Raw genomic sequence first — 25,805 nt, forward strand, 5'->3', positions numbered from 1 at the left:
TGTATAGAAGATAATACAAAGGGACAATAAGTGCTAAAATAGGGACAGGGTGGAATTAGGTCCAGAGACAGGTGTTTTATCAACAGCAATCCTAACTCTATGAACTATCCATAGTATATTGCTGACACGTTTCATTGGGTCTTAAGCTGTGGACTCCAGTATAGAAGTTTTGACTAACAGAAACATGTTCATCCAGATCCTATTTAGAAAATCCTATAGGGGGGGGGGAAGCCATCAATTGATTTAATGCATTACCAAGCTAAATAAAATGCCTGAAATAACCAAAGTGTTTAAAGTCCACTAAAGCTCTCCAGCTTGCTGCCCCATTCCTTTGTTGACAGTCAGATGTGTGGAGATCTGATATCCCAGCAAATTTCAAGTGGAATTACTGACATGCTATATTTACTGATTTCAGCTTATTTGGCCTGTGAGATTTATTGGTTGATTGCCAGATTTTGTTGTAACTCCCATAAATAAGCTGCAGTGTAAAGTCATTTCATGGTTCTTATATGTACATCTTTCTTTCTAAAGATCCAGTTTGTAATTTGGGTAACACAGTTGGATGTTTATAAACAACATTTTAAGGATTATGTATGACTACCTATTATTTTTTATTATAAATTTAGCATTTTTTACATAGACTTTGGTGTTACTTAAAAAGTTTTACTGTAGTTAATTTACAGATAATTTATATCAATGTTACATTTCCTTGTGTACTCTGCCACAGTAACACAGGTTGTTCTGTAACCAGAAAAGGCCAAACCCATAATATGTTTACCTAGGAATTCAATGTGCTCTATTGATCATAATGGATATCCTATACCTCAGGTCATGCTTGAGAGAACAACATTTTATAATACAATTCGAACCTTTGCATTACTTTAACTAGGACAAATTAAGTGTTTGTGTTTCAGGAGTTCTTAAAAACACCAAGATATTTACTAGCTCATGTGGAGCACTAGGCCAAAATGTTGTACACAGGTGTTCAGGAATTTTACTTATCTTGGGTACTAGGTCACCATGCTGGGTGCCCCATCCGTCCCTCTGGTATTGGGTAGGTGGCTGAATTCTGAATGGCAGTAGCAGGATATACTGGGATCCAAAAATTACAAAACAGCTCCCTAATGGCATGCCACAGTGGTCATATTGCTGGGTATTTAATATTACTCTGAAGACAGGAGTGTAATTATTATTTCCCTAGACCCACAATGCTCCAGTCTAAGCCCCACAACGGACTAGGTTGGGCAGGATAGAGCCGTCACTGCTAAAATAGGTTTCATTATGCCAATTTTATTCTAATTATATATTATTTATATGATTGTTATATTGTTTTCCCAGAGGTGTACACACACACACACACACACACACACACACACACACTAAGAGACTTAAGCTAGGTACACACTACACGGTTTTTGTCCAATAATCGGCTCAATCAGCCGACATACGACCGCTCGTTCAAAAGTCGGGTCAGTGTGTGTAGTGACACGATGGTCGAAAGTCTGCCCAATTGGACGATTGTCGCCTCATTTGGTTGGTCGTACCGTTTAATATTTTCGTTCCAATCTCGTTTCCGTTGTGTAGTGTGTATAAACTTCCGACCGATGTGTACGAAATTGCAATCATTGCTCATGACAACATGGCTGCAAAAAGTCGCTAAAGGGAAGTCCGCTCTTCCCTTTATCGTATAAAACAAGGCTAGTGTGTATGCAGTCATTGGACCGAGCGATCGGACCATCGATCGCATGTAAAATCAATCGGCATAAAAAGTTGGTGGAAAATTCTGTAGTGTGTACCCAGCTTTAGCTTTGCTGTGTTTCCATAGCAACTGTACATTTCCTGTCAATTATCTTCATCATTAAACACACACACACACACAGATTCTTTCCTTGTGCGGAGCATGGAAGAAGCAGGTGGGCAGCAAAGAAGAGAGTGTCAGTCTCAGTGCTGTTGCCGACTTCTGCTTTCCCGTATAAGTGACAGGATGGGAGTGTGCCGCTGCACTGTGACATCATCACACTCCCAGCCTATCACTGGCAAGCGAGACGACAGCCACCAGCATCACTACGAAAGGCAATAAGCATGTAGGCCATTCTCAAGTTAATTTCAATTATTAAAAAACCCCCTTTCCACATTGTCAGCCAGTGGGGAAGAGGGGTGTGTTTAAATCCCCAACAATCAGATTAGATCCCTGGCAAGCAGTGTAGGGGCACCAGGAGAAATAAAAGCACAAAATAATGACATTATCTTTTTGGCGCCCAAAAAATGTTGGCTTTAGTTCACTTAATGGTAGCCCTGATTGCCGAGATTACACTCGCTCACACACAAACATCTCTCTCTTTATTATAAGAAAACAAGACATATTTATTTTTATCGCAGCTTTTCTTACGCAAGATTTCAGTGTGACTTTAGTTTGGCTCATAAATTAAGAATGCTACATGTAAAACACTACTACAGAAAATTAATGGAGGATACTAGTTCAAATAACAAACATCAAGCACCGAAAATGTGAGTGTAAAATAAGTGATGCATTAGAAAATAAATGGTTCAGCTCGAAGAGTTTACATGACTTTTTCAATTTACAAGAATAAATATACTTTTTATTTTAAGATCTGAGGCAATGCTGCCATCTAGTGACAATTTATTGTATAAATCCTTTGTCTTAACTAAGAGTCTGTATGGGGTGGAGCCATTCCAGCCAGCTAGACAACCAACATACCAGATTTAAAAGTATTACAGAACTCTAGTAGACCTGAAAGGTACTGCTTTTCCCTGTTTTACCATCGGTTAATTTCCGTACAGAAGAAGGCAGCTCGGTGCTTTGCATTGCGGCCATTGGTTCAATTGAGTTTTGATGCTACTGTATTTGTATGTGTTTCATCCAGGTTCTCTGGTTTACTACCACAGTCTGAAAACATACTGGTAGGCTAAATGGCTGCTGACACGGAATAATGTGTGGTAGGGTATTTAAACTGTGAGCTCCAATGAGGTAGGAACTGATGTGAATGATTATACATCCTCTGTAAATAGCGGAGCAATATAGGGGCTCTATATAAATAAACAATTATAATAATTGTAAAGATCAGCTTATTTTTATGTTTCATTCCACAAGAATATGTTACACTAAAGAGAAGATCCAATGCAATATATAAAGAAAACATGACATTTCAGGTATTGTATGTGGCAGATATTGTGAAATAATGGAGAAAATTGCAATCATCAACTCTCTCAGATTATTAACATCCTAAACGGTTACATTAAGGAAGACATAATTGGTCCCAGAGGGAAGGAGCTGCTTTGTAAAAACCAGACACTAATAATTATATTAAAATGATGATAGCAGACAAGGGAGGAGGAGTTGTTACACATAATATAGAGGATTATCAAATCAGATCTCTTTGCCTCCTATCTTCCTTACAGATGTATACAAGGACAGCACTATTACAAAAACAGGGAAAGAGTTTTCGTACATTTAATTTCCTAAGATTCCCGATTTCTGTCAGATTCTTAAGAACTACAAGGATGTCCGTAAGCCTCCACGATGTTACAGCTGACTAATGATCTGAGTTTATTGATTATAATCTGCAACTGATTGTACAAATTTTACAATCCCATCATATATTTTGCAGCTATACATTTAAAACCTTTATTTGTATGAGTCATAATTTAGATTACTTTAATTACTTGCATGTCATATAAATTAGACATTTAATCTATTATTTCTTCAATAAGGATATTTTTATACCCTATGAGCAATCTGTCGTTAGCAAAGATTCTATTTAATTTATTTTAGAGAGCAATTACTTTAAATTATATCTTTTAGTTCCAGCACTTTGGAACAGCAATGGGGACAAAATGTGCCCCAGGTTCCACCAATATATCATAAGCCATTCAGAAAGAACGCACAAATGGTATAGGGAGGAGCTTATGTGAACTTAGTTCTCTATGTCAGCTTTGTAGATGATATTATTGTTATATAGGATGGTCCAAAAGCTGATTTACATTCTTTCTATCAAGGACTTAACAATAACAATAGATGTTCCTTTTTTACATTCACCACTAGTCCAGGCTATTGATTTTTTGGACCTGCACAAACTGGAAAACAACTGGGGAATAATATTATCAACCAAATATGCCATAAGACCACTGCTGACAATTGAATACAACAATTCTTAATAGTTAACTTCACTTCAATGGGGGCGTGATTCAAATGTAACCTACTTTTGAAAATGCCTTTTAAGGTATTCTTCCGACCAGTTCCGTTAAACTTATAAAATATTTGCACAAAATAACACTAGGGTCAGTTACTAAAATAAAAATATGTGCTCAATTTAAATATCCACTTTAATAGTAAACAGCACATTTTAAAGGTTGCATATTCAACACTATAATTATTATTATTATTATTATTATTTATATTATGGGTCTGCAGTGCTGTACAACTTTTTATTAAAAGAACCATTTCTTCCATGTTTCTAGTGGAAAACAAAACATTTAAGAACATTCTGCTTCATAACAAATAAATGAAAGGCACATAATCTACCAAATGGTGTTACATTATTCATTTTAATGAGAAAACAATTTTTATTTATAGTTTTACGAACTGCCAAACCATATACATGCTACACCAATTAACAGATGTTTGTGAAAATAGTTACACTAATCACATTATTATGCTTTCATCACTGGCAACGTCGGGTGTGCTATTGCTAGGCATTATAGAGAACATGGCATAAGAGATCCAAAAGATCTCAAACTCTCAGATTGTTAAATCATATCTGACACGTATCACACAAGTCAGCAATTTTACAAACTTTATAAACAAAGGTCTTTTTTTAGAAAAATAAACACACACAAAAATCCACCATCACACAGTCACATGACACCTGCCAGCCAGTGAAACAGATAAAAAAGCCACTACAAGGAGCAGCACTGCAGCCTATGGAAAACATGCAAACTGGACCAGATGGAAGGAATTTAGTGCATAGTGTTTCGCCACTTGATATATTGTCTCTTTTTGTCACCCCCATAGAGGTCTTTTGGGACAACTGTGAGTTTTCTGGCGTTAATGCTTTCATAAATTGGCTCAGTCACCGACTCACCCTTTCTCCAGCAGAAACAGTCCCTATCACCGGAGTTTTGGTTTGTCACCTATTCCAACATCTTTACCACCATGCTGCTTTTATAACTGCACTGGGTAAGTATTGATTTAATTAGTCCCTCAGGTTAGCACAGTGTAATATTTATGTTAACAAAGGTACTGTACATTAAATACGTTTTTCTGGTTTTTAAAAGTAAAGTAACTAAGTAATTTAAAAAAAAACTGAATTAGCAATGGTTATCTTTACTGACATGCTACAACTATGGTTTATTGTAACGTTGAATTAAAACTACTGATTGGCTTATAAACAGAGCCTATCCTCTCATTAATAATTAGCTAATACCCCTTCTGCCCATTCATCTTCAACCAAACTCCTCCTCTTTCCATCATAACATAACATAAAAGAAAAAAAGGTTCAAAGTCATACATGAGAATACTATAGCTGTAAAACAAAATATATGTTCATCTGACTATGGTTTGCACCTGTCACAGTGAATTATTCTATAATTTAATATTACATTCAGATGAAGGCTGGCAACAGGCCTGGGTTAGTGCATAAATAGGTTAATTATCTCTCTAGGCTTGGGAGAAATGCTGTTATTAAGTCTATATTATTCTCAAAGCTTACCTACCCATCGCAGATGCTCCCTGTCAGTCTTTCTGCAGTGGATGCTACTCAGTGTCTTAAGATGTTTTCTTATATTCTTTGAAGAAATTGTAAAGCTAAAATTGCTACATCAAAATGACATTTAGATCGGAAAAGAGGCGGCATCTGCTTCCCTGACAGTGTAGATTTTGCTCGCTCTGCCCTATTTCGCTATGCCCCAGGCTAGCTATTGCAGCAGGATTACTATGTGAACCTAGACCTGGAGAAAGACCTTTTTGCACCATATTCCCCGGCCATCTTACTACATAAGCGCCCCCACCGCCTCCACCCTGTAATGGAAAATAATGCTCTATTCTATGACACATTCCACACATGGCGTGCGATTAATTAAACACTAATTACTATATACAACACTATATGGGGTATCCCTGCCTTTGAACCTGGGCTATCTAATAAACATTTTCTGGAATGGAAATCAAAGGGAATTTCATTTATTAGAGATGTGTTTGACCCTGGTTGAACTCTGTACTCCTTCCAACCACTTTTCCCAAAAGCATTCCTTAGATAATAAGCAATATTACATCTACTTACAGGTTTGTCATTTTGCTATGTCTATGTCATCGTCACACACTGTCCCAACATACTGCAGAGCAAGGAGGAGGAGCTCCATCTCTAACACAGCACAGCTTAGGTAAGTATGCTGGGTCAGGGAGTCTTATGTTGTGTCTGGGGGGGGCCTTATGCTGTATCTGGGGGGTTTAGGCTGTGTCAGGGGAGACATAGGCTGTGTCAGAGGGGGCACTTATGCTGTATCTGGGGGGGGACTTATGCTGAGGAGGACTAAAAATTAATAGTTGCTCTAGTTGCTCAAAAACATATATATATATATATATATATATATATATATATATATATATATGTTCCTGCTGTAATTGCCGGCAATGTGCACACAGCGCAATGTCCGTGTGCCACATCGTCAGCAGTTGAGTCTCCCCCATGTTACTTTATGAATAAATTAGTTTGGAGTTTAAACTTGTGTGTCATTTTCTCTCATCATTATTGAGTTTATGTTTAAGGGTTTTTGAGCTCCTGTTAATTTTTATTGTGTATTTAACTTTGTATGGGTGACATTGTGCCGCAAACATTTCTGTCAAAAGCTCCACTGCAAAGTGTCTCACGGACATTCCAGTGACACATTGCGGCTAATTGAATTCCCTTCATAATGTCACGTGTAAAGAGGCGCATCCACAGCCCATGTTGGCCACACCCCCATCACTATGTGGCCATGCCCCCTTTCAACAGCGCTGCGCACCATCACGCATCCCTTCTCCTGCTGTGTGAGGAGGGGGGACCAGAAAGTTGCTGTACTGGGGCCCCAAATTTCTCTTGACGGCCCTGCTTATCATGATAAATATTAAAAAGCTTGACTTTAGCAAAATTGCATAAAGGTACATATCATATGTGATCAACTGAGCCTACATTTCACAGGCACAGAGGAAACATTTTGTGTCTAATGAGCAAGGCATCTACCCAAAATGCCAACATGCCAACTTTTCAGAATGCTGGAAAATTTCACGAATCTAGAATAAGGTTCTGGCATCGTTGAATACAACTTTTGGAGTCACTCTATATGGGAGCTCCATACCAATACTGTTATGCAATTTTGGTGTCTGGAAAGAGTCTCCCTTCTGTTAGTATCATGCCAATCCTAACGCTTATACTAATTGTCGCTAAAAGCAATTGGACATCTTCTTGTCCATCATTTTTAACTGAACCAAAATCGGAATTATTGGAACCTCTACTACTGGAACGTCTGTTCTTTGATAGAAGGTTGGCATTCCCGGTTGTTGAGAAAAATGTTTGGCCCAGTGGGGATCCTACATAGAGTCATTTCCAGAGGCTCAGCAAAATATTATACTCAAAGTGTTTGAGTCTACCATCTAGTCCTTATACAGGCGGTTGGGAACAGATGATCAACACACTTCATGTTTTCAATAATTGTGGATATCTTTATCAAGATAACACGTGTCCCTCTTTCACCGGTATGTACATTGTATTATGCTATTTTTCTCCCTGGCGGCCAGACCAGAAAGTTACAGGTTATGATGGCTTATACTTGATGTGACCCATAAATTTATCTCACCCCTTTCTCTCTGAGGTGTTTTTGTGTTTTGTAATTTATGTTTAATGACATTTAAGTATCTTCCAAGTAGTGGTTCATTGTACAATGTTTTTTTGTAGTCAGTTCATCTTCTGAGCTCTACATGTATCTGATGATCTATCTTTTATCAACAGAAAGTCTTACTATCTTTTATAACCACTGACCTTAGAATTGTTTGCCAAATGTCTACTGTTTTGTTTGAAAATGCAAACAAAATGTTGTGAAAAAAAATAAAAATAGGTTAATTATAATTCCAAATGATGTGTTACTGTTACTTAGATGGAGTATGGTGGATTTGTGGCCATGGAGCTCTGTGGAGGTTGAAAGAAGTGAGAGCAGTAGCTGGATCGGGGGCCAAAAAAATGTTGTCAACAGAAATAGAAGTGTCAGGTAGGTAACTTCTGTTGACTGGTGGGAATATTGTTAGCTCTGTTTTTGAAAGATTGAGTTTGAGTTGGCGAGAGGACATCCAAGATGAAATGACAGAGAGACAGTCAGTAACGCGAGACAACATGAGACAAATCCTGGTGAAAGACCAGGAAAGGATAGATAGATTAGTGCGGCGGTTCCCAAACTGTGCGCCACGGCTCCCAGGGGTGCCGCAGCGCTGTCACTGGGGTGCCGCGGGCCAGACATAAAAAAAAACAAAACACAGAAACTTACCAATCCATCGGGCGCAGGGACCCAGCAGCCTCCTCTCTCTTGCAGCTGTCACTGAATATCGACATCAGTAACAAGCTGCAGGAGAGAGGAGGCTGCTGGGTCCAGGCGCCCGACGGATTGGTAAGTTTCTGTGTTTGTTTGTTTTTTTATGGCTGGTGCCTGGCGCGGGGCAGAGTGAGAGGGATTGTGGCAGAGGAGGGGGACAGAGGATGGTGACAGCAGGACAGAGGATGGTGACAGCGGGACAGAGGAGGAGAGCAGAGGATGGTGACAGCGGGACAGAGGTTGGTGACAGGATGGTGACAGCGGGACAGAGGTTGGTGACAGAGGATGGTGACAGCGGGACAGAGGAGGAGAGCAGAGGATGGTGACAGTGGGACAGAGGTTGGTGACAGAGGTTGGTGACAGGATGGTGACAGCGGGGCAGAGGAAAAGAGCAGAGGATGGTGACAGCGGGACAGAGGTTGGTGACAGAGGATGGTGACAGCGGGACAGAGGAGGAGAGCAGAGGATGGTGACAGCGGGGCAGAGGAGGAGAGCAGAGGATAGTGACAGCGGGACAGAGGTTGGTGACAGAGGATGGTGACAGCGGGACAGAGGAGGAGAGCAGAGGATGGTGACAGCGGGGCAGAGGAGGAGAGCAGAGGTTGGTGACAGAGGATGGTGACAGCGGGACAGAGGAGGAGAGCAGAGGATGGTGACAGAGGATGGTGACAGTGGGACAGAGGAGGAGAGCAGAGGATGGTGACAGCGGGGCAGAGGAGGAGAGCAGAGGTTGGTGACAGTGGAACAGAGGAAGGTGACAGTGGGACAGAGGATGGTGACAGCGGGACAGAGGAGGGGGACAGAGGATGGTGACAGCGGGACAGAGGAGGAGAGCAGAGGATGGTGACAGCGGGGCAGAGGAGGGGGACAGAGAGCAGAGGATGGTGACAGCAGGGCAGAGGATGGGGACAGAGAGCAGAGGATGGGGACAGCGGAGCAGAGGATGGGGACAGCGGGGCAGAGGATGGGGACAGCAGGGCAGAGGATGGGGACAGCGGGGCAGAGAAGGGGGACAGAGAGCAGAGGAGGGGCACAGTGGGGCAGAGGAGGGGGACACAGCGTGAGAGGGGCAGTGGAGTGGGACTCAGCGTGAGAGGGCAGAGGAGGGGACATTGTGAGAGAGGGCAGAGGAGGGGGACATTGTGAGAGAGGGCAGAGGAGGGGGGACAGCGTGACAGAGCAGAGGAGGGGGGACAGCGTGACAGAGGGCAGAGGGGGCAGTGTGAGAGAGGGCAGTGTGTCTGGATGCAGAGGGGGCAGTGTGTCTGGATGCAGAGGGGGCAGAGTGCCTGAGGGCAGAGTGTCTGGATGCAGAGGGGGCATTTTTGCATACAACTAAATAAGTATTTCTGTCCTGACCTAAATACTTATTACAATTTTTTGACCCAACTACTTCTAAAACAGGACTGCTCAATAATTATTTTGGAGGGGTGCCTTGAAAAAATTTGGAGACTCTAAGGGTGCTGCGAACTGCAAAAGTTTGGGAACCACTGGATTAGTGTATCATCCGCATAGAGATGATACTGTAATCCAAGGAGCTAATTAGAGAAGTGGTGTAGATAGAGAATAGCAGAGGACCTAGGACTGAGCCTTGTGGTACTCCAACTGATAAAGTAAGCGGAGTGGAGGTTATTGCAGAGACATTAACACTGAAACAGCAATTAGATAGATAGGATGAGAACCAAGATAGGACAGTGTCTTGTAGACCTAGGGATTGTAGCATTTGTATGACAAAAGAGTGGTCAACAGTGTCAAATGCAGCAGAGATCCAGGAGAATAAGAAATGAGTAATAGCCTTTATATTTAGCAGTGATCAAATCCCTGACAACCTTAGTACTGCAGTCTCTGTGAAGTGTTGAGAGCGAAAGCCAGACTGAAAAGGATCCAATAGGTTGTGTGAGGAAAGAAAGCGTGTGAGGCGAGTGTAGGTAATTCTCTCGAGAAGCTTTGTGGGGTATTGGAGCTAAGAGATAGGTTTGGGTCTGAATTTTTTTTTTTCAGAACAGGAGAGATCACTGCGTGCTTGAATATTAATGGAGTTGATATAGTAGAGAGAGAGAGAGATTATAGATTTTAGTTAAGGGTGGGATGAGCACAGGCGACAGGGATCAACGGATTTTCAAATATCTAAAGTAAATTTGAAGACAGCAACACTTAAAATGACACTGGGACTGGAATAGGCTAAATTATCCCCAAATTCAACTCCAAAATTTATGAATATTTCTGATATTAACATAAAGGATAACTCTACTCAATAATCAAAACTGCCTGATAAAACTAAAAAATCTATATCTACTTACATCTGCTTTCTGTTGCTCCTTGTTTGTGACGTTAACATTTATCAGTCTATTTACTTCTCAACCTAAAACCGCTTTTTTACTCTTCTGATTGACAACTCGCACTCTGTATAAGTGTCGTTGCTGAGTGACCATGAATCCACGGTTCTTCCTTCTCCATCACAAGGCACAAACTTGCACTATTACCATTAAAAAAAAGTTATGCACACAGTGCTCACAGTAAATAATTACTATAGTTTTATTTTTATACTTGAGTGTAATTGTTCTTTAAGGAGCTAAATGTTATATTTCATACTGTCCCAAGCATTGACTACACTTTAAAATATATCATGCAGGGCCCTCTTAAGAACATCTTGGGCCCCCGGGCACAGCAGTGCACCGGGGCCCCTATATATACCAAAAAAAAAAAAAAAGATTATATATATGGGCCCTGCAGCCCAGGGGGGCCCGTCAGAGGAAGCAAAAAAAAAAAAACCTGAAAAAAGAGAAGAAAATACTTACCGTGCTGTCAGCTGGCGATCCGGCTTCCTCCCTGGTCTCCTCCTCCATTGCGCTCCGCAATGGATGTCGGGCGGGTATGATGACGTCACGCCCGACATGCACTGCCAGCGCGACGGAGGAGGAGACCAGGGCGGGAGCCGGATCGCCAGCTGACAGCACGTAAGTATTTTCTTCTTTTTTTTCAGGTTTTTTTTTTTTTTTTTATTCCTCCGACGGGCCCCCCTGGGCTGCAGGGCCCCCGGGCACCTGCCCATTGTGCCCTATGGGAAAGACGGCCCTGATATCATGATCATCATTTTCTCACATTCTCACATCCTTGATATCTTACTATAAGGTGAGTACCCCGTGTGTCATACACCTACATCATTATGCAGTTATAAACTGTGATGACTTGCACTAGATAATTTACGGTATGGAACTAGAAATTGATTCAATTGGCTGCTCTGGATAACTGAGCTTTATCATTCCACAGAGACGATTGAGTCATTAAGCGATATCTCATGTTGCTGATTTTATTGCATTATATGGAGTCTGTCTTGCGTAATGACGACAGCTGCAGCCACACTTATACAATTACAAAGCTGACTTTTATCCAGGCAGAGAGAGAAAAGAGGATCCTTCTTAGTTTGTGTGACATAGTGAATACAGGATTGTATATTCAGATCTGACAACCTGAAAGAAATGTTCACAGTGTTATTCCATACACCAAATATTATACCTGTAGAACTCTGTATTGCATAATAAAAAAAAAATACTAAATTCATCAGATAGACAGCATGCCATGCATAGCAAAAATGTAACCCTACATTGCAAGTGTTTTTATCTGCCAAGCATATTTCTAGGTGCCTGAACACTTTCTAATCGTTGCCACTGCCCATAGCTACCAGTTTGCTGAAGCTCAATAAATTTTGCTTGATGGAAACCGTCAAAATGTCATATCAAAGTTCAACCTATTTCCACTTTAGGACCACATTTGTATTTTACTACTTTAATGGTGCTCAGTTTAACTGTCCTAAATTTATTCAATTAAATATGAGTAAAGGGACATCTAGGCTGTCTTTAATACATGTGTCCCTTTTGTGTGTTTTAATATTTGAATTATATGTTGATGTGTGCCTAGAAAAGCATTTTATATATTACGGTATAATTATTAGACATAATTTTTATCAAATATAATCCATTAAACTAGACTATGTATTAGTGTATACTAGAGAAACCCAACAGTAGCCTTGAATTACACTGAAATGTAATGATTAAATTACTTTATTAACAGAATTAAATAACTTTTTTATACACTACATTACATGTAGAAATATTAACAACGGAGTATAATAAATAAATAACTATTTTATCAATCATTATATTTAAGGAGCTAAAAAATTTCTTTATACACTACAAAATATGTTCTTCCATTAAAGTTACAATGCTGGGCATGGTCCCCGCAAGACGCACTGATATGTGTGACTGCAAATAACTGTCACAGTTTTCAGACCACCAAGCAGGTCACATGTTCCAGGTCACCCAGCAGGGCTGCAAATAACTGTAACAGTTTCCAGACCACTCAACAGGTGTACAGGTGTATTGCCAACTATCACATTTTCCAGAGGACAATGGTAATGCATTGTTGTAAATGATGTTTTGTGAAATAACTCAGAAATGAGGCAACCAATTACGACGCCAACTGCAAATCTACAGCCCAAATCCTTTAATTTGGTATACGATGTGCCCTGCTCTGACAAAGGCATCAAAAAATGTCACTCAAAAAAGTCATAATTATGCTATTAATATATAGATTATACTTCAATTTCCAGCTTTGAGCACACAGTTTGAGTTATTTTTAAAAAAAATATATCTATATGTTATTGATTTTTACAAGTCAACATATATAATACCCACCAAATAATACATGTTATTAATATAAGGCATTGACAATATGAGAGAATAATGAAGAAGACTCAGATTTGTTGTAAGCAGGTAGGCATGTTATGACAGCAGGGAAATGTACTTTATGGGGAAATAAACAGAGGTTGAACAGGGAAGGGACAGATTGAGGGTAAGATGTGGGAGGTTTGTCTTATTTGTGATGTTAAAGTATTATTGAAGGAGCAATGCCGTGATATTCAGGAGTGCAGAGGAGTATGTCAATATCTAGAGGGGGGAGGTATAGGTCACCAGAGTTGTCGTTAATTGGGAATTATAGAGAGCAGGTGTCAAACGGTAGATAGTGGAGGTTCATAATGACTTGTCCAGGGAGACCATGTGTTTTTGAAATTTAGTGGAGTATCACTAAGAATAGGTGATATGCTTGCCATCCGATAAACTAACCAAATTTTGTTGATGGAGGCAGATATTGTAGGGGGAGGTGCTTTTCCAATACGCAGCTATTAAACATTTAGCCACTTTTAAGATATGTTTGATAAGCTTTTGGATAGACCGGATGGTGTCAGACAACAGTCTAGTAAGAAGAAAATATAACGTGGAGCCAGGCATTTTCCCTGATCAATAAATTCAATAAGAGTATGGATTTGTCACCAATAGGATTGTACTTAAAGACAACTCCACCAAACATGCAGCAGGATATCGCATAATCCACATCCTCTCCAACATCAGTCTACGCAATTAGGAAAAATAGTATGTAGGCGGGAGGGGACTATATACTATCTAGTAGAGTTTGAAGGAATTCTCCTTTATTCTAACTGAAATCGATGTCTTAGCTAAATTAGATCTAATTTTTGACCACTCTTTGGGAATTAGGATCTCCTCTGCACCCCACTCCCAGGCTATTTCATGGGGATCTTTATCTGGTAGATTGTAATTGTTAACACTCTTAAGAATACTTCAATCGCACAGATTGCTGGGAGTCTCCCTCTTTATTTCATATATATATATATATATATATATATATATATATATATATATAATTTTTCCCTTATAATCTCCTCTTAATAGAGGTATGAGGGGTGCTATCTAGTAACAACAAAATGTAATAACTATACAGGGCAAACAAAAGTTTGTGTTTAGAAAAAGACGCACTATGATTCTCCAGAGTTGTGGGAGATGGGTACTTTTGTACCATACTAGAGTTTATAAAACTTAACTTTTATTATAATATACTAAAATCATAACAGGTAGCGAAATATAAAGTGACTGATGTGCATAAAGTGAATGTGAGATAAAATGCGCTGTAAGCACTCTCTATCCAGAGAAAATTAGGTATATGTAGAGTTAAGGTTAATATAGAAAAATCCCATATGGTAATGGATCCTATGTAACCTTAAAAACTCATATCATATCTTTCTGGAGAGATAACAGGTCTAATAATCATGAAATTCACTCTGAGTTATGGAATCCGATGGTACTGATTAGTCTGGTTTGCAGTAGAAAAAATTCAGCTTTATAGTCAAGATTGGCAGATATTACAAAGTCTATGCTGGATTTTCTGCACGGAGATTATTGACTTTGACATTCTGACACTAACCCAAAGGAACTTTCCCAATTAATAACCTCTTATGTTTGTTGACGTCTATGGTGTCCTTCGGTATTTCTGATTATTGGTATTCTAGCGAGTCTCCCATCAATATTGGTGTGGCAAGCTATTGTCTGTGTCAGGCGCCGTCCCCGTGCTGTGTCCGTCACACAGGGACGGACGCCTGCTTCTGCCGCTAAACGCTCAGTTGCTAGGCAACCGAGCACACTTTCGGGTCAGCGGTCGCGCGTTCCGCTTCCTAGTAGTTCCAGCGGTTGTGCTCAGCGTCACCACCGCCGCTGATTAGTGTGGGCTATTTAAGGATCACTCTGGCACTAGGAGAGTGCCAGAGTATTAGGGTCCCACCTAGCTCCAGCGTTCCAGTGTCTTCCTTGTTCTCCTGTGAATTACCCGGATTGTTGTTGACCATTCTTCTTCTGAACTCCCTGTGTATTGAACCCGGCTTGCTGACCATTCTTCTTCTGAACTCCCTGTGTATTGAACCCGGCTTTGTTGACTATTCTCTCCTGCGCTTCTGACCCCGGATCCGGCTACTCTTGACTACGATATTGGATTCTCCCTTTGGCATATCCTGATTCTCTCGGTTCTGACCCAGCCTGCCTGACACCGTTTCCATCTTACCGCTTCACTGGTTGCTCCCTCTGAGGACCGCGACCTGCGTGTCTCCTGCAGCTAAGACCATACTCCCTTGCGGGGTTCCTGGTGAAGACCTGGGACACCTTAGACTCCGCGCCTCTTTGGTGAGCAGTGCCAAAACCAGTAAGCAGAATATTCAAAGTTGTGACAGTCTGATCAGGTAGTTCAGCTTCCCAATTCTCCAGTTTCTTTATATGTGAAAAATGTAAACATAACAATGACCGATCTACAGAATATTGGTGAAGCTTCAGACTAGGGGACCTAGTGGTATTATATATCCCTTCTATGGGCCTCCCACCGTAATTCAACGACCTCAGAGATGTTTAGTGGGAACAGTACTAATGCTACATTATGTTGTTCCTGAAGCACATGAGAGCACAACCAGCATTCAGTTTGGTTTAAGACCTTACCCACTAGGGAGTGATAGTTGTCTAAGGGATTCTCATGCAAATCCAAATTACTATTGGACTGGCACCGCTGGATGCACTTCTCTTCACCTATGGAGGTCACAGTACTTACAGATACAATATTCATCAAACAATAGCCCCTCACACTGTCTCCAAGCTCCAGGGTTAGCAGACCTTTTCATTGCCCCTGAATTGAATTTGGCAACAGGCTGTACTGATTGTTTTAACAAATTCATCATTCATCAGTATCACTACCAGACCCAGTCTTTATCACCTGACCACCATCACAAGAATAGAATGTCCCGGAAAGAAATAAGAAATATCTTGGCAAAAGAAGAGTAGAAAAATCTTGGCTTTGTCTTGTACCTCTCCGGATTGTTGACTTTCCTGCAGTGGGTTGAATGGATCCAAGAGTCTCTCTCTGCTACTTTCAAAGATGTGGTGCTGGTCATCAACACTTGGTACGGGCCTTCCCACTAGTCTGTTAAACAATCTGAGCAAAAGAAATTGCAGGTCAACGTTGTGACAGTTTTTGTCTGGCATAACAGGTGACAGTATTTTGAGTTTCTGTTGCTGCTGTCTTAGCTGCCTGCTCATCTTTATGAGGTATTGAACAGTCACTTCATTGTTGCATTTTAAATCATCCTGTAGACCTATGATCAAATGAGGTTCTCTGCCAAAAAATATATCAAAGGGGAACAAATTAAGAGGAGGTCTGGGAGTGGTTCTGATGGTATGGAGGACTAGTGACAAAGCTTTTGGCCATGCCAATCCAATTTCAGCCATTACCATACTCAATTTGTTGTTAATGGTACCATTTATCCATTTCACATTACCACTGGCTTATATTTGGTAAGGAGTATGAAGATTGCTATCAATTCCCATGAGTTTACACATGATCTGAGAGATATCACCAGTAAAATGAGTACCCATATCACTTTCTATAATTATAATGATACCATATGGTAAATGTATCAAGCTGAGATTTTTCCGGCGGGTTTGAAAAACCAATCAGATTTTAGCTATTATTTATTTAGTACAATCAACAAAATGATAGCTAGAACTGATTGGTTGCTATAGGCAACATCTCCACTTTTCAAACTCGCTGCAAAACTCTCAGCTTGATACATTTACCCCCATATCTGCATACAAATTCCCAAACATTTTTTTTGCAGTAAAAACAACAGTATTAGTGGCAGATGAAATGCCTCTAACCAGTTAGAAATTACATCAGTACATACTAATACATATTTAATAGGATGAAGTCAATTTGTATTACCTGGAAAGGTCCATCTGTAGGAGGGATATGGGATGGCTCTATTGGTATTATCTTCCCGACATTTTTCCTCAAACATGTAAGACATGATGTTGTCTTCTTACTGGCTTGAGAAGATGAGAAGAAAAGCCTGGTGCACACCAGTATGCTCTAACCAGCTTGCACATACCTTCTTTACCCAGATGAGTCAGAGCGTGTGCTGCCTCAGTTAGGCCTGAGAGGACTCTTCAACAGAAAACAGCGCTGATGACTGATACACACAATCAATATACAACCATCCGTGGGTGATAAATATATATAAACACTTTATTAAAAATGAACCATAAAATATGCAACACTGGCCAGTGGATAACAACTAGACATATAAACAATCAGATCAACCGACTGTGTTGACCATCAATAAGGCTGATGAACCATCAAATCGATCACTTCTGAAGAGAACCAGCTAAATATCCCACATCGTAAAGATACTAGTGTCCAATGACCCCGTACAAGGTCATGAAGTGGAGCTTCAAAATAAGTGTGGCCACACTGGTGGTGGAAAGTGTACGTCACCGCGATGATGGTGAACCCCACTTCAATGCTTCTTACACATGTAGTATGGAGGAGAATATGCCATAAATGCCACAATGAGAAAACCGCCACTCCTGAATGGAAATCAAAGTCGCTAAGCTGCTTAAGCAGTAAGCGCAATACAGACCTGGTCCGATACTCAGTCCCGTATTGTGGTCTGTATGCGCACGCACCTCATACCCAGACGAACTCCGGGACCTCCGTGGTAAATATGTAGGTGAAGACGGCAATCCGTGTAAATAGTGGAATAGCAGCTAACACAATCGTGGCACCAAATATATAGCGATAATATGGCTCAAAAAAGGCAACCTCCAAGAATCCACTAGGGATATGAGCTGGGTCATGGAATAGTGCTATCCAGCGGCTCAATGAACATCCAAATCACCTGACGCGTTTCATCACCTGCCTGGTGATTTCTTCAGAGGAAGTGCTCTGTTGTGCTCCAATGCCTCTTTAAGTATCCTTGATACAATTACTCAGTCTGCAGCTGGTTCATAACGGGCACTTTGTACCTATACCATACTTGTAGTGGGATACATAAATATGGTTGGTTCAATTGAAAACATTCAAATATCTTATATACAAGGAAATACCGAATAATTATAATTCATATAGAGCAAAAACAAAGCACTATTAGAGAAAACAATACATATCAAAACATATATATATATAGAAATTAACATAATGATCATACCATCCTCCCTACATAGAGCATATTGGATAAATTAGGACTCAGAGAAAACACCTTAGAGTCCTAAATTCTCACACTGATACCTCAACTACACATATATATATATATATGCAAATATAGTATTATACAAACACAGATCTAAGTCAATCTAGATAAAGCGAACACTAATAATCTGACCTGAGTAGACAGTAATAATAGGTGGTATAATTAATACAGAAATATTAAAAAAAATAAAAATAAAAAAATTTATTAATAAAAATAAAAAAATTACAACCTATAGATTGAAGCATAGGTAGCCACCCGGATGACTTAAAAAAGTGCTGAAAACACACATAAGGAAATATGGGTGTATATATCGGTCAAGAGATAGGGTAAGTCCTACAAATATCATAAGTAAGCTCATGAATAATACCGAATAAAGACCCCTAAACTAACACATCAGCCCCACAAATGGGACTAGTGTATCTTACAGGTAATCAAGATACATTCATAAATACTCATGAATAGAGAATATAGCTTAAAGGATCAGGTTCAGGACAACACCTCATTGAGCTCAAGTGCTTCATTCAATCCTCTAGGACTCAAGGCATCCAGTTGATGGATCCAAAAGACCTCTTGTTTACATAATCTTTTAAAACGATCCCCTCCTCTCGTGGTCTGTTTAATATGCTCTAGACCACATATAGATAAACCTTCTAATCTCCCATTGTGAACCGCATTAAAGTGGCGTGGAACACTATGATTGGTCTTCCTATTTAGGATATTCCTCCTGTGTTCCAGAAACCTCAATTTCAGTGATCTAGTCGTTCTTCCAACGTAAATGAGGTCACAACTACATTTCAATAAATAAATGACATAACTCGTGCTACAGTTGATAAATCCCCTCACTCTAAAGTTTCTATCTGAATGGATGATCTCAGTCACCCTATTACTGATAAAAGAACAAGTTAGACATCTATTTGAACCACATTTGAAGCAGCCCTCTGTTTGTTTAGACCACCAACCACCTCCTACAGATGTCATATCCACTTTAGTCAGTACATCCTGAACCAAACTGGGCGCTAATATATTTTTTAAATTGTTGTTCCTCTTAAAAATAATCTTAGGATCTTGGGGCAATATTTGTCGAAGTGACTCATCTTGTTGAAGGATAGGATAATTCCTACTAAAGATCTTCCTGATTTTCCCCGACTTATTATTATATTTAGATATAAAAGCAACCAGCCCTTTTGTATCAGCTTGTTCCCCATTTTGATTCTTAGGCCTATAGGAATCATCTTTCTGTAACAGGGTATCTCTTTCTAATGAGGACACCTCTTTCAAAGCATTATTCAAAATATAATCGGGATAGCCTTTCTTTCTAAAGTCCCCCAACATAGACTCTGCTTGAAGATTGAATGTTTCTATTGAAGAACAATTTCTTTTAAGTCGCATTAACTGACCCTTTGGTATATTGTCTCTCCATTTCTTATAATGTGAACTTCTGTAGTGTAAATAACTCACGACATCAACTTTCTTCTTATAAGTGGAAGTCACCAACTTTCCATTCTCAACATTCATCTGAATATCCAAAAAATCCATACTGGATGCGTGATAGCGGCCAACAAACTTTAAATTGTATTCGTTGTCATTCAAAGCAGAAATAAATGAAAGTGCACGTGATTCACCCCCTCTCCATATGATAAACAGGTCATCAATGTACCGCCCATAAAAGACCAGGTCCGCGCCGAACCCACCTCCCCACACATGGACCTCCTCAAAGGAGCCCATGTATAGGTTGGCATAGCTCGGCGCGAACCTGGTCCCCATGGCAGTACCCATGATTTGCAAATAATAATGGTGATCAAACAAAAAATAATTGTGAGTTAAAATAAATGAAATGGAGTCAACAATAAACTTCCCCTGTGCATCATCTACAAGGGAATCTCTTCCCAACAGCTGTTCAATCACTTGAATACCCTTATCGTGCGGTATATTACTATATAGAGCCTCTACATCCAAAGTGAGGAACGCATAGTTATCTTCCCATTCCAAATTTCTTAGATGGTTCAATAAGTGGAGGGAGTCTCGAATGTGTGATTTAAGTTGAACCACCCTAGGTTGAAGAAATGTGTCTACATAAAAGGAGAGAGAAGAGGTCAGAGATCCTATTCCCGAAATTATCGGTCTCCCTGGAGGAGAGACCGCATTTTTGTGGAGCTTAGGTAGATGATAGTAGATCGCTGTGACAGGATACAGCGGATACAAAAATCTAAATTCATCTCGATCAATCACCCCAGATTCTAGGGCTTCATCTAATAGCATCCTCAAACTTCTTTGGAAATCTAGAGTGGAGTTGGAATGTAATTTCTTATAGAAAGCTAAATCAGTCACTTGTCTATATCCTTCACTAATGTAATCCGTAGTGTCCTGAACAACTACCCCTCCTCCCTTGTCCGCTGCCCTGATGACAATTGTGGAGTCCTTTCTCAATTCCTGTAATGCTGTTCTTTCCAGTTTAGTTAAATTAGGATGACTATATCTACTTTTCTCACATAACTCCTTAAAATTCTTTAGAGTTAACTGATAAAAGCATTCGATTTGGGGCCCTTTACATGAAGTGGGAAAAAATTCTGACTTCAATTTGAATCTCTTCAAAGGTGGATCCTTCCCATTAAGATTTGTAACATCATAGATCAATTCAGAACTGTCATCCCTCATTGATCCCCTACCCTCACAGCTAAGCTCTTCTAGTATATGGAGACATTCACGATCACTACTATCCAATACAATAGGACTCAAATCTGAATCAATTTTCTTTATGCTTTTATTAGCAAAATATTTTTTCCTGCATAAAGTGCGTACAAACCGATTGAGCTCAACAAATAGTTCAAACAAGTTAGGTTCTTTTGAGGGAGCAAAATTAAGGCCCTTACTTAAAAGAGATAGTTCAGACTTACTAAGTGTTTTCGAGGAAAGGTTGAACACCCCCTCGGTATTTACCTCAATCTCGGTCTTCTGCCTATATCTTTTTCCTCCTCTCTTACCTCTGACCAATCCCTTGTACGTTTTGGAGTTCTTTCCCTCAATGGTTGATAGGGATTTGGATGCGTGAAACTCCTGATCCATGCATCCGGATTCTTCTCTAAAAAAGAGGAGACATCTGGCTCTTGATATTGGTTAGGGGGACTATTTCTAGTTCTTTTTGATCTAGCGCCCAATGGAAATTCTTGCGGCCTGTCCCTCAAAGGTGAATGAGGAGGAAATCTCCTAACACCTCTACCTAATCTCTCTTCTCTTCTTTGACTGAAGTCCCGCCTATTTTGGTGGGGATAATTCCTAAAAGAGTTCGGTTTCCTGTAGCCACTTCGTGATCTAGATTTATTTATATTAGAAAAACCAGGATCACGGGTATATTGTGATCTCCGAAAATTCCTTACTCTATGCAATCTATAGTCCTCTTTATCTCTGTTTAATTTCTTAGTCTTGGCCATAATGATATCTTGTTCATAATCCTCTAATCTCTTATTGATAATCCTATCTTTCTCTTCAAATACCTCCTCATCCTTATATGTTTCTAATTCTGATTTAAGAGAATCAATTTCTTGTTCTATATTCTTAATCTTTTTTTCTCTATATTTCGTTAGAATTCTCATGAGTTCCAAGGAACAATTCTCTAGAGATTGATTCCACTCTTCCAGAAGCCCAGTATCTTCTGAAAATACAAATGTTTTGAACAATCTTAAACCTCTGGGTACTATTTTAGCATCAATGTATTTTTGAAGGTAAACACTGTCCCACCAGTGTCTAGTCTCTGCCTTCAATAATTGTTCAAGTTTTGAAAAACAATGGTATATATCAGTGTCATCATCTAACGTATCAGTGTGAGAATTAACAATATCCTTTTCCAAATACTTTTGTCTCCTATGTATTCTATCATCATAATGTTTAAAAATCATGTCTCCTGCTGCCTGGAACACTAATCAAAAATGAAAAAACAACAAGAAAAACCTGGCGCACGGAGAGATGATGCAAGAAATGGAGATCAAGTGTGAATCAGTATCTGCAGCTGAAGAGATCAATGAGATCTCAAATATAAAAAATACAACACAACAGAAAACAGCGCTGATGACTGATACACACAATCAATATACAACCATCCGTGGGTGATAAATATATATAAACACTTTATTAAAAATGAACCATAAAATATGCAACACTGGCCAGTGGATAACAACTAGACATATAAACAATCAGATCAACCGACTGTGTTGACCATCAATAAGGCTGATGAACCATCAAATCGATCACTTCTGAAGAGAACCAGCTAAATATCCCACATCGTAAAGATACTAGTGTCCAATGACCCCGTACAAGGTCATGAAGTGGAGCTTCAAAATAAGTGTGGCCACACTGGTGGTGGAAAGTGTACGTCACCGCGATGATGGTGAACCCCACTTTAATGCTTCTTACACATGTAGTATGGAGGAGAATATGCCATAAATGCCACAATGAGAAAACCGCCACTCCTGAATGGAAATCAAAGTCGCTAAGCTGCTTAAGCAGTAAGCGCAATACAGACCTGGTCCGATACTCAGTCCCGTATTGTGGTCTGTATGCGCACGCACCTCATACCCAGACGAACTCCGGGACCTCCGTGGTAAATATGTAGGTGAAGACGGCAATCCGTGTAAATAGTGGAATAGCAGCTAACACAATCGTGGCACCAAATATATAGCGATAATATGGCTCACACATCCATAAGAAGGTACGTATCTACAGCAGTGTCATGTTTTGTATGGCCTGAGTTCTGACTGTTGTCAGGTGTATTAGCTCCTAGATGAGACAGTGTCCCAAGTATTTAACCTTGGTCTAAAATGGATGCAATTTATCCTTAGCAACCTTGAGCCCTGTGTGTGAGAGATAAAGCAACAACAGTTTAGGTTCATACACAGATGACATAGACAAATCAGAGCACAGCAACAAATCGTCAACATATTGAATTAGAACAGACCCATTGCTTGGTTGGAAGTAATGTAAACAGTCATGTAAGGCCTGGGAGAAAATAGAGAAAATACTGGGACTGTTAATGAACCCCTGGGGAATCTTGTCCATGTGTATTGTACCCCCTATTTTAGAAGGCAAAGAGATACTTACAGTCAGGATGAAGAGGAACAGAGAATAAGGCAGAACAAAGATCAATGACAGTAAAATGACTGGCAGATGGTGGAATCTAGATGACAGCTGGATTGGGCACTACGGGGAATTGGCTCTCAACTGCTTTATTAATTCCCCTTAAATCTTGGACTTATCTATAGCCCCTCCCCCCATTCGTCTTCACTGGGAAAATTGGACTGTTAGCTGTGCTGGAAGTACAAATTAAGATCCCTTGTTGTAACAGCCTTTCAATTACAGGGTACATCCCTAATTCCACCTCCGGTTTTAATGGGTACTGTGGGATTTTTGGAGCTTGCCTGACACTTTTTAGATGAACCATTACAGGATCTACTTTTGCCATCAATGCAGTGTCCTGTTCATCTTTGGTCCATAGGGAACCTGGTATTTGTGATAACATTTTCACTACCTGAGATGGACATTGATCTAGAACAGCAGAGTGCAGCAATAGCCTTTGTGGGGTGTCTAGTATGTCCTGCACTTCATGTGCGAACTTTCCTGGAATATCAAGAAGTACACCATCAGGGATGCATTAAATAACACATCCCATTTTGCATAATAAATCCCTGCCTAGAACATTAGTAGGAGCCGCTGCAGACAAGAGAACTGAATGCTTGGCATGCAGGGGCCAGATAGTAACCTTTGCAGGTTTAGTCACAGGGTAATGCAGGACTCTTCCCGTTACTCCCATAGCTGGAACAGCTTTGTTAGTAGCCTGTACACTTAAGGAAGAATTATCACTGACCCTGCCGCCCCTGTATCTACAAGAAGAGTTGTGTTACACCAGATACATCAACTGTCAAAGGTAGTTTCTTCCCTAAGGTTTTTAGTTAATCTAACTGGCTGTAGGATCCAGGTAAGACCTAACCCCTAGTGTTGGCTATTCTCCCACAAAGCATTTGCTGCTACGGTGTGTGCGGGTAACTGATGAGAGACCTCAAAGGCTTTGTGGGTATCTCTGTGACTACTTTCTAGATTGCCCCGATTTTCCCTTGTGTCTATTTTCCCTGCTCTCTTCCTCTTTACAATACTTCATTATGTGTCCCTCTTTAAGGCATTTAAAACATCTCACTGACGTTTGTCGCTTTCGTTCCCTATAATATGTGTTGTGGGTCTGCGGTTGTGTATGTTGTCTTTCCAGTGCCTGGACACTTACCATCAACAACCTTTCATTTTGTGCCTCTTTCTGTTTATCCATATTTTTGGCATTTTCCACAGCAGACTCCCTAGGGGCGTCTACTGTGATTCTCCTCCAATTAGGTAAAGAGGTTTGTACCCTGGTTTTTCGATTGTCCCGAACTGTACTGTAACAGCTAGTTCCCTGCGATGCATGTCATCTTTTATGTCTGCTATTTGGTCATTGCTGTCATGGCTATGGAAAAATAATTTGATGCAGGCTCACCATCCCTTTGCCTAATAGTGAAAATTTTGCTCCAGTTCACTACTACTGGGAAGTTGTATATAGTAGTAGTAAATACCCGCAATTGAAAGGTTATACGTTTTATATTGCTTTGATTATATTCATCAGTTAAGGACTTATCTTCCTCCAACATACAATCCTTAATAAGCTTTTGCATATCAGTTTTGGGAGGAAGACAGACCCTCAACACCACTCGCCAATCTTTATTAGTTGGCTTATGAGCATTGCCCAAATCTTTAATAAAATTTCCAGTCTCTGGCAATCTGCATACGAGTTGCAGCACAAACTTGCTATGTTTGGAAAGGGATTTGACTAAAGAGTAAAATGACCATAGGGTCAGTGGTAATTTCAAAGTTCAGGATTTTGGTGAGGAGCGCAGACACTGGAAGCCAGGGATTGGTTACCAGGGGGCATTGCCACCAGATGTGAAAGAAAGTCCTCACACCCCCACATTTAAATCACTTCTCAACTCTCCCAACCCAAACCCTGTGACTACTACCAGTGTCAAGATCTTGCTTCCTACTTCAAGGACAAGATTGGTAAAATCTGACATGAAATGGTCTTTTTCCTCAAGAGAAACCACCTCAGTTCTTTCCTAGCGCCCTCTGACACCTTCTCTTAATTTGATTCCACAAATGAATATGAAGTATCTATTAAATTTGTAATTTCTCTCTCTCAACTGCTATCTTTCAGTCATTATTCTAGCAAACAATGATAACACCTATTCAGAGAAAAAAACTTAGTTCTGACCCGATTTCTCTCTCAAATTACCATCCCGTCAATCAG

The sequence above is a fragment of the Mixophyes fleayi genome, chromosome 4 (assembly GCF_038048845.1).
Source record: "Mixophyes fleayi isolate aMixFle1 chromosome 4, aMixFle1.hap1, whole genome shotgun sequence".
Taxonomy (NCBI): domain Eukaryota; kingdom Metazoa; phylum Chordata; class Amphibia; order Anura; family Limnodynastidae; genus Mixophyes; species Mixophyes fleayi.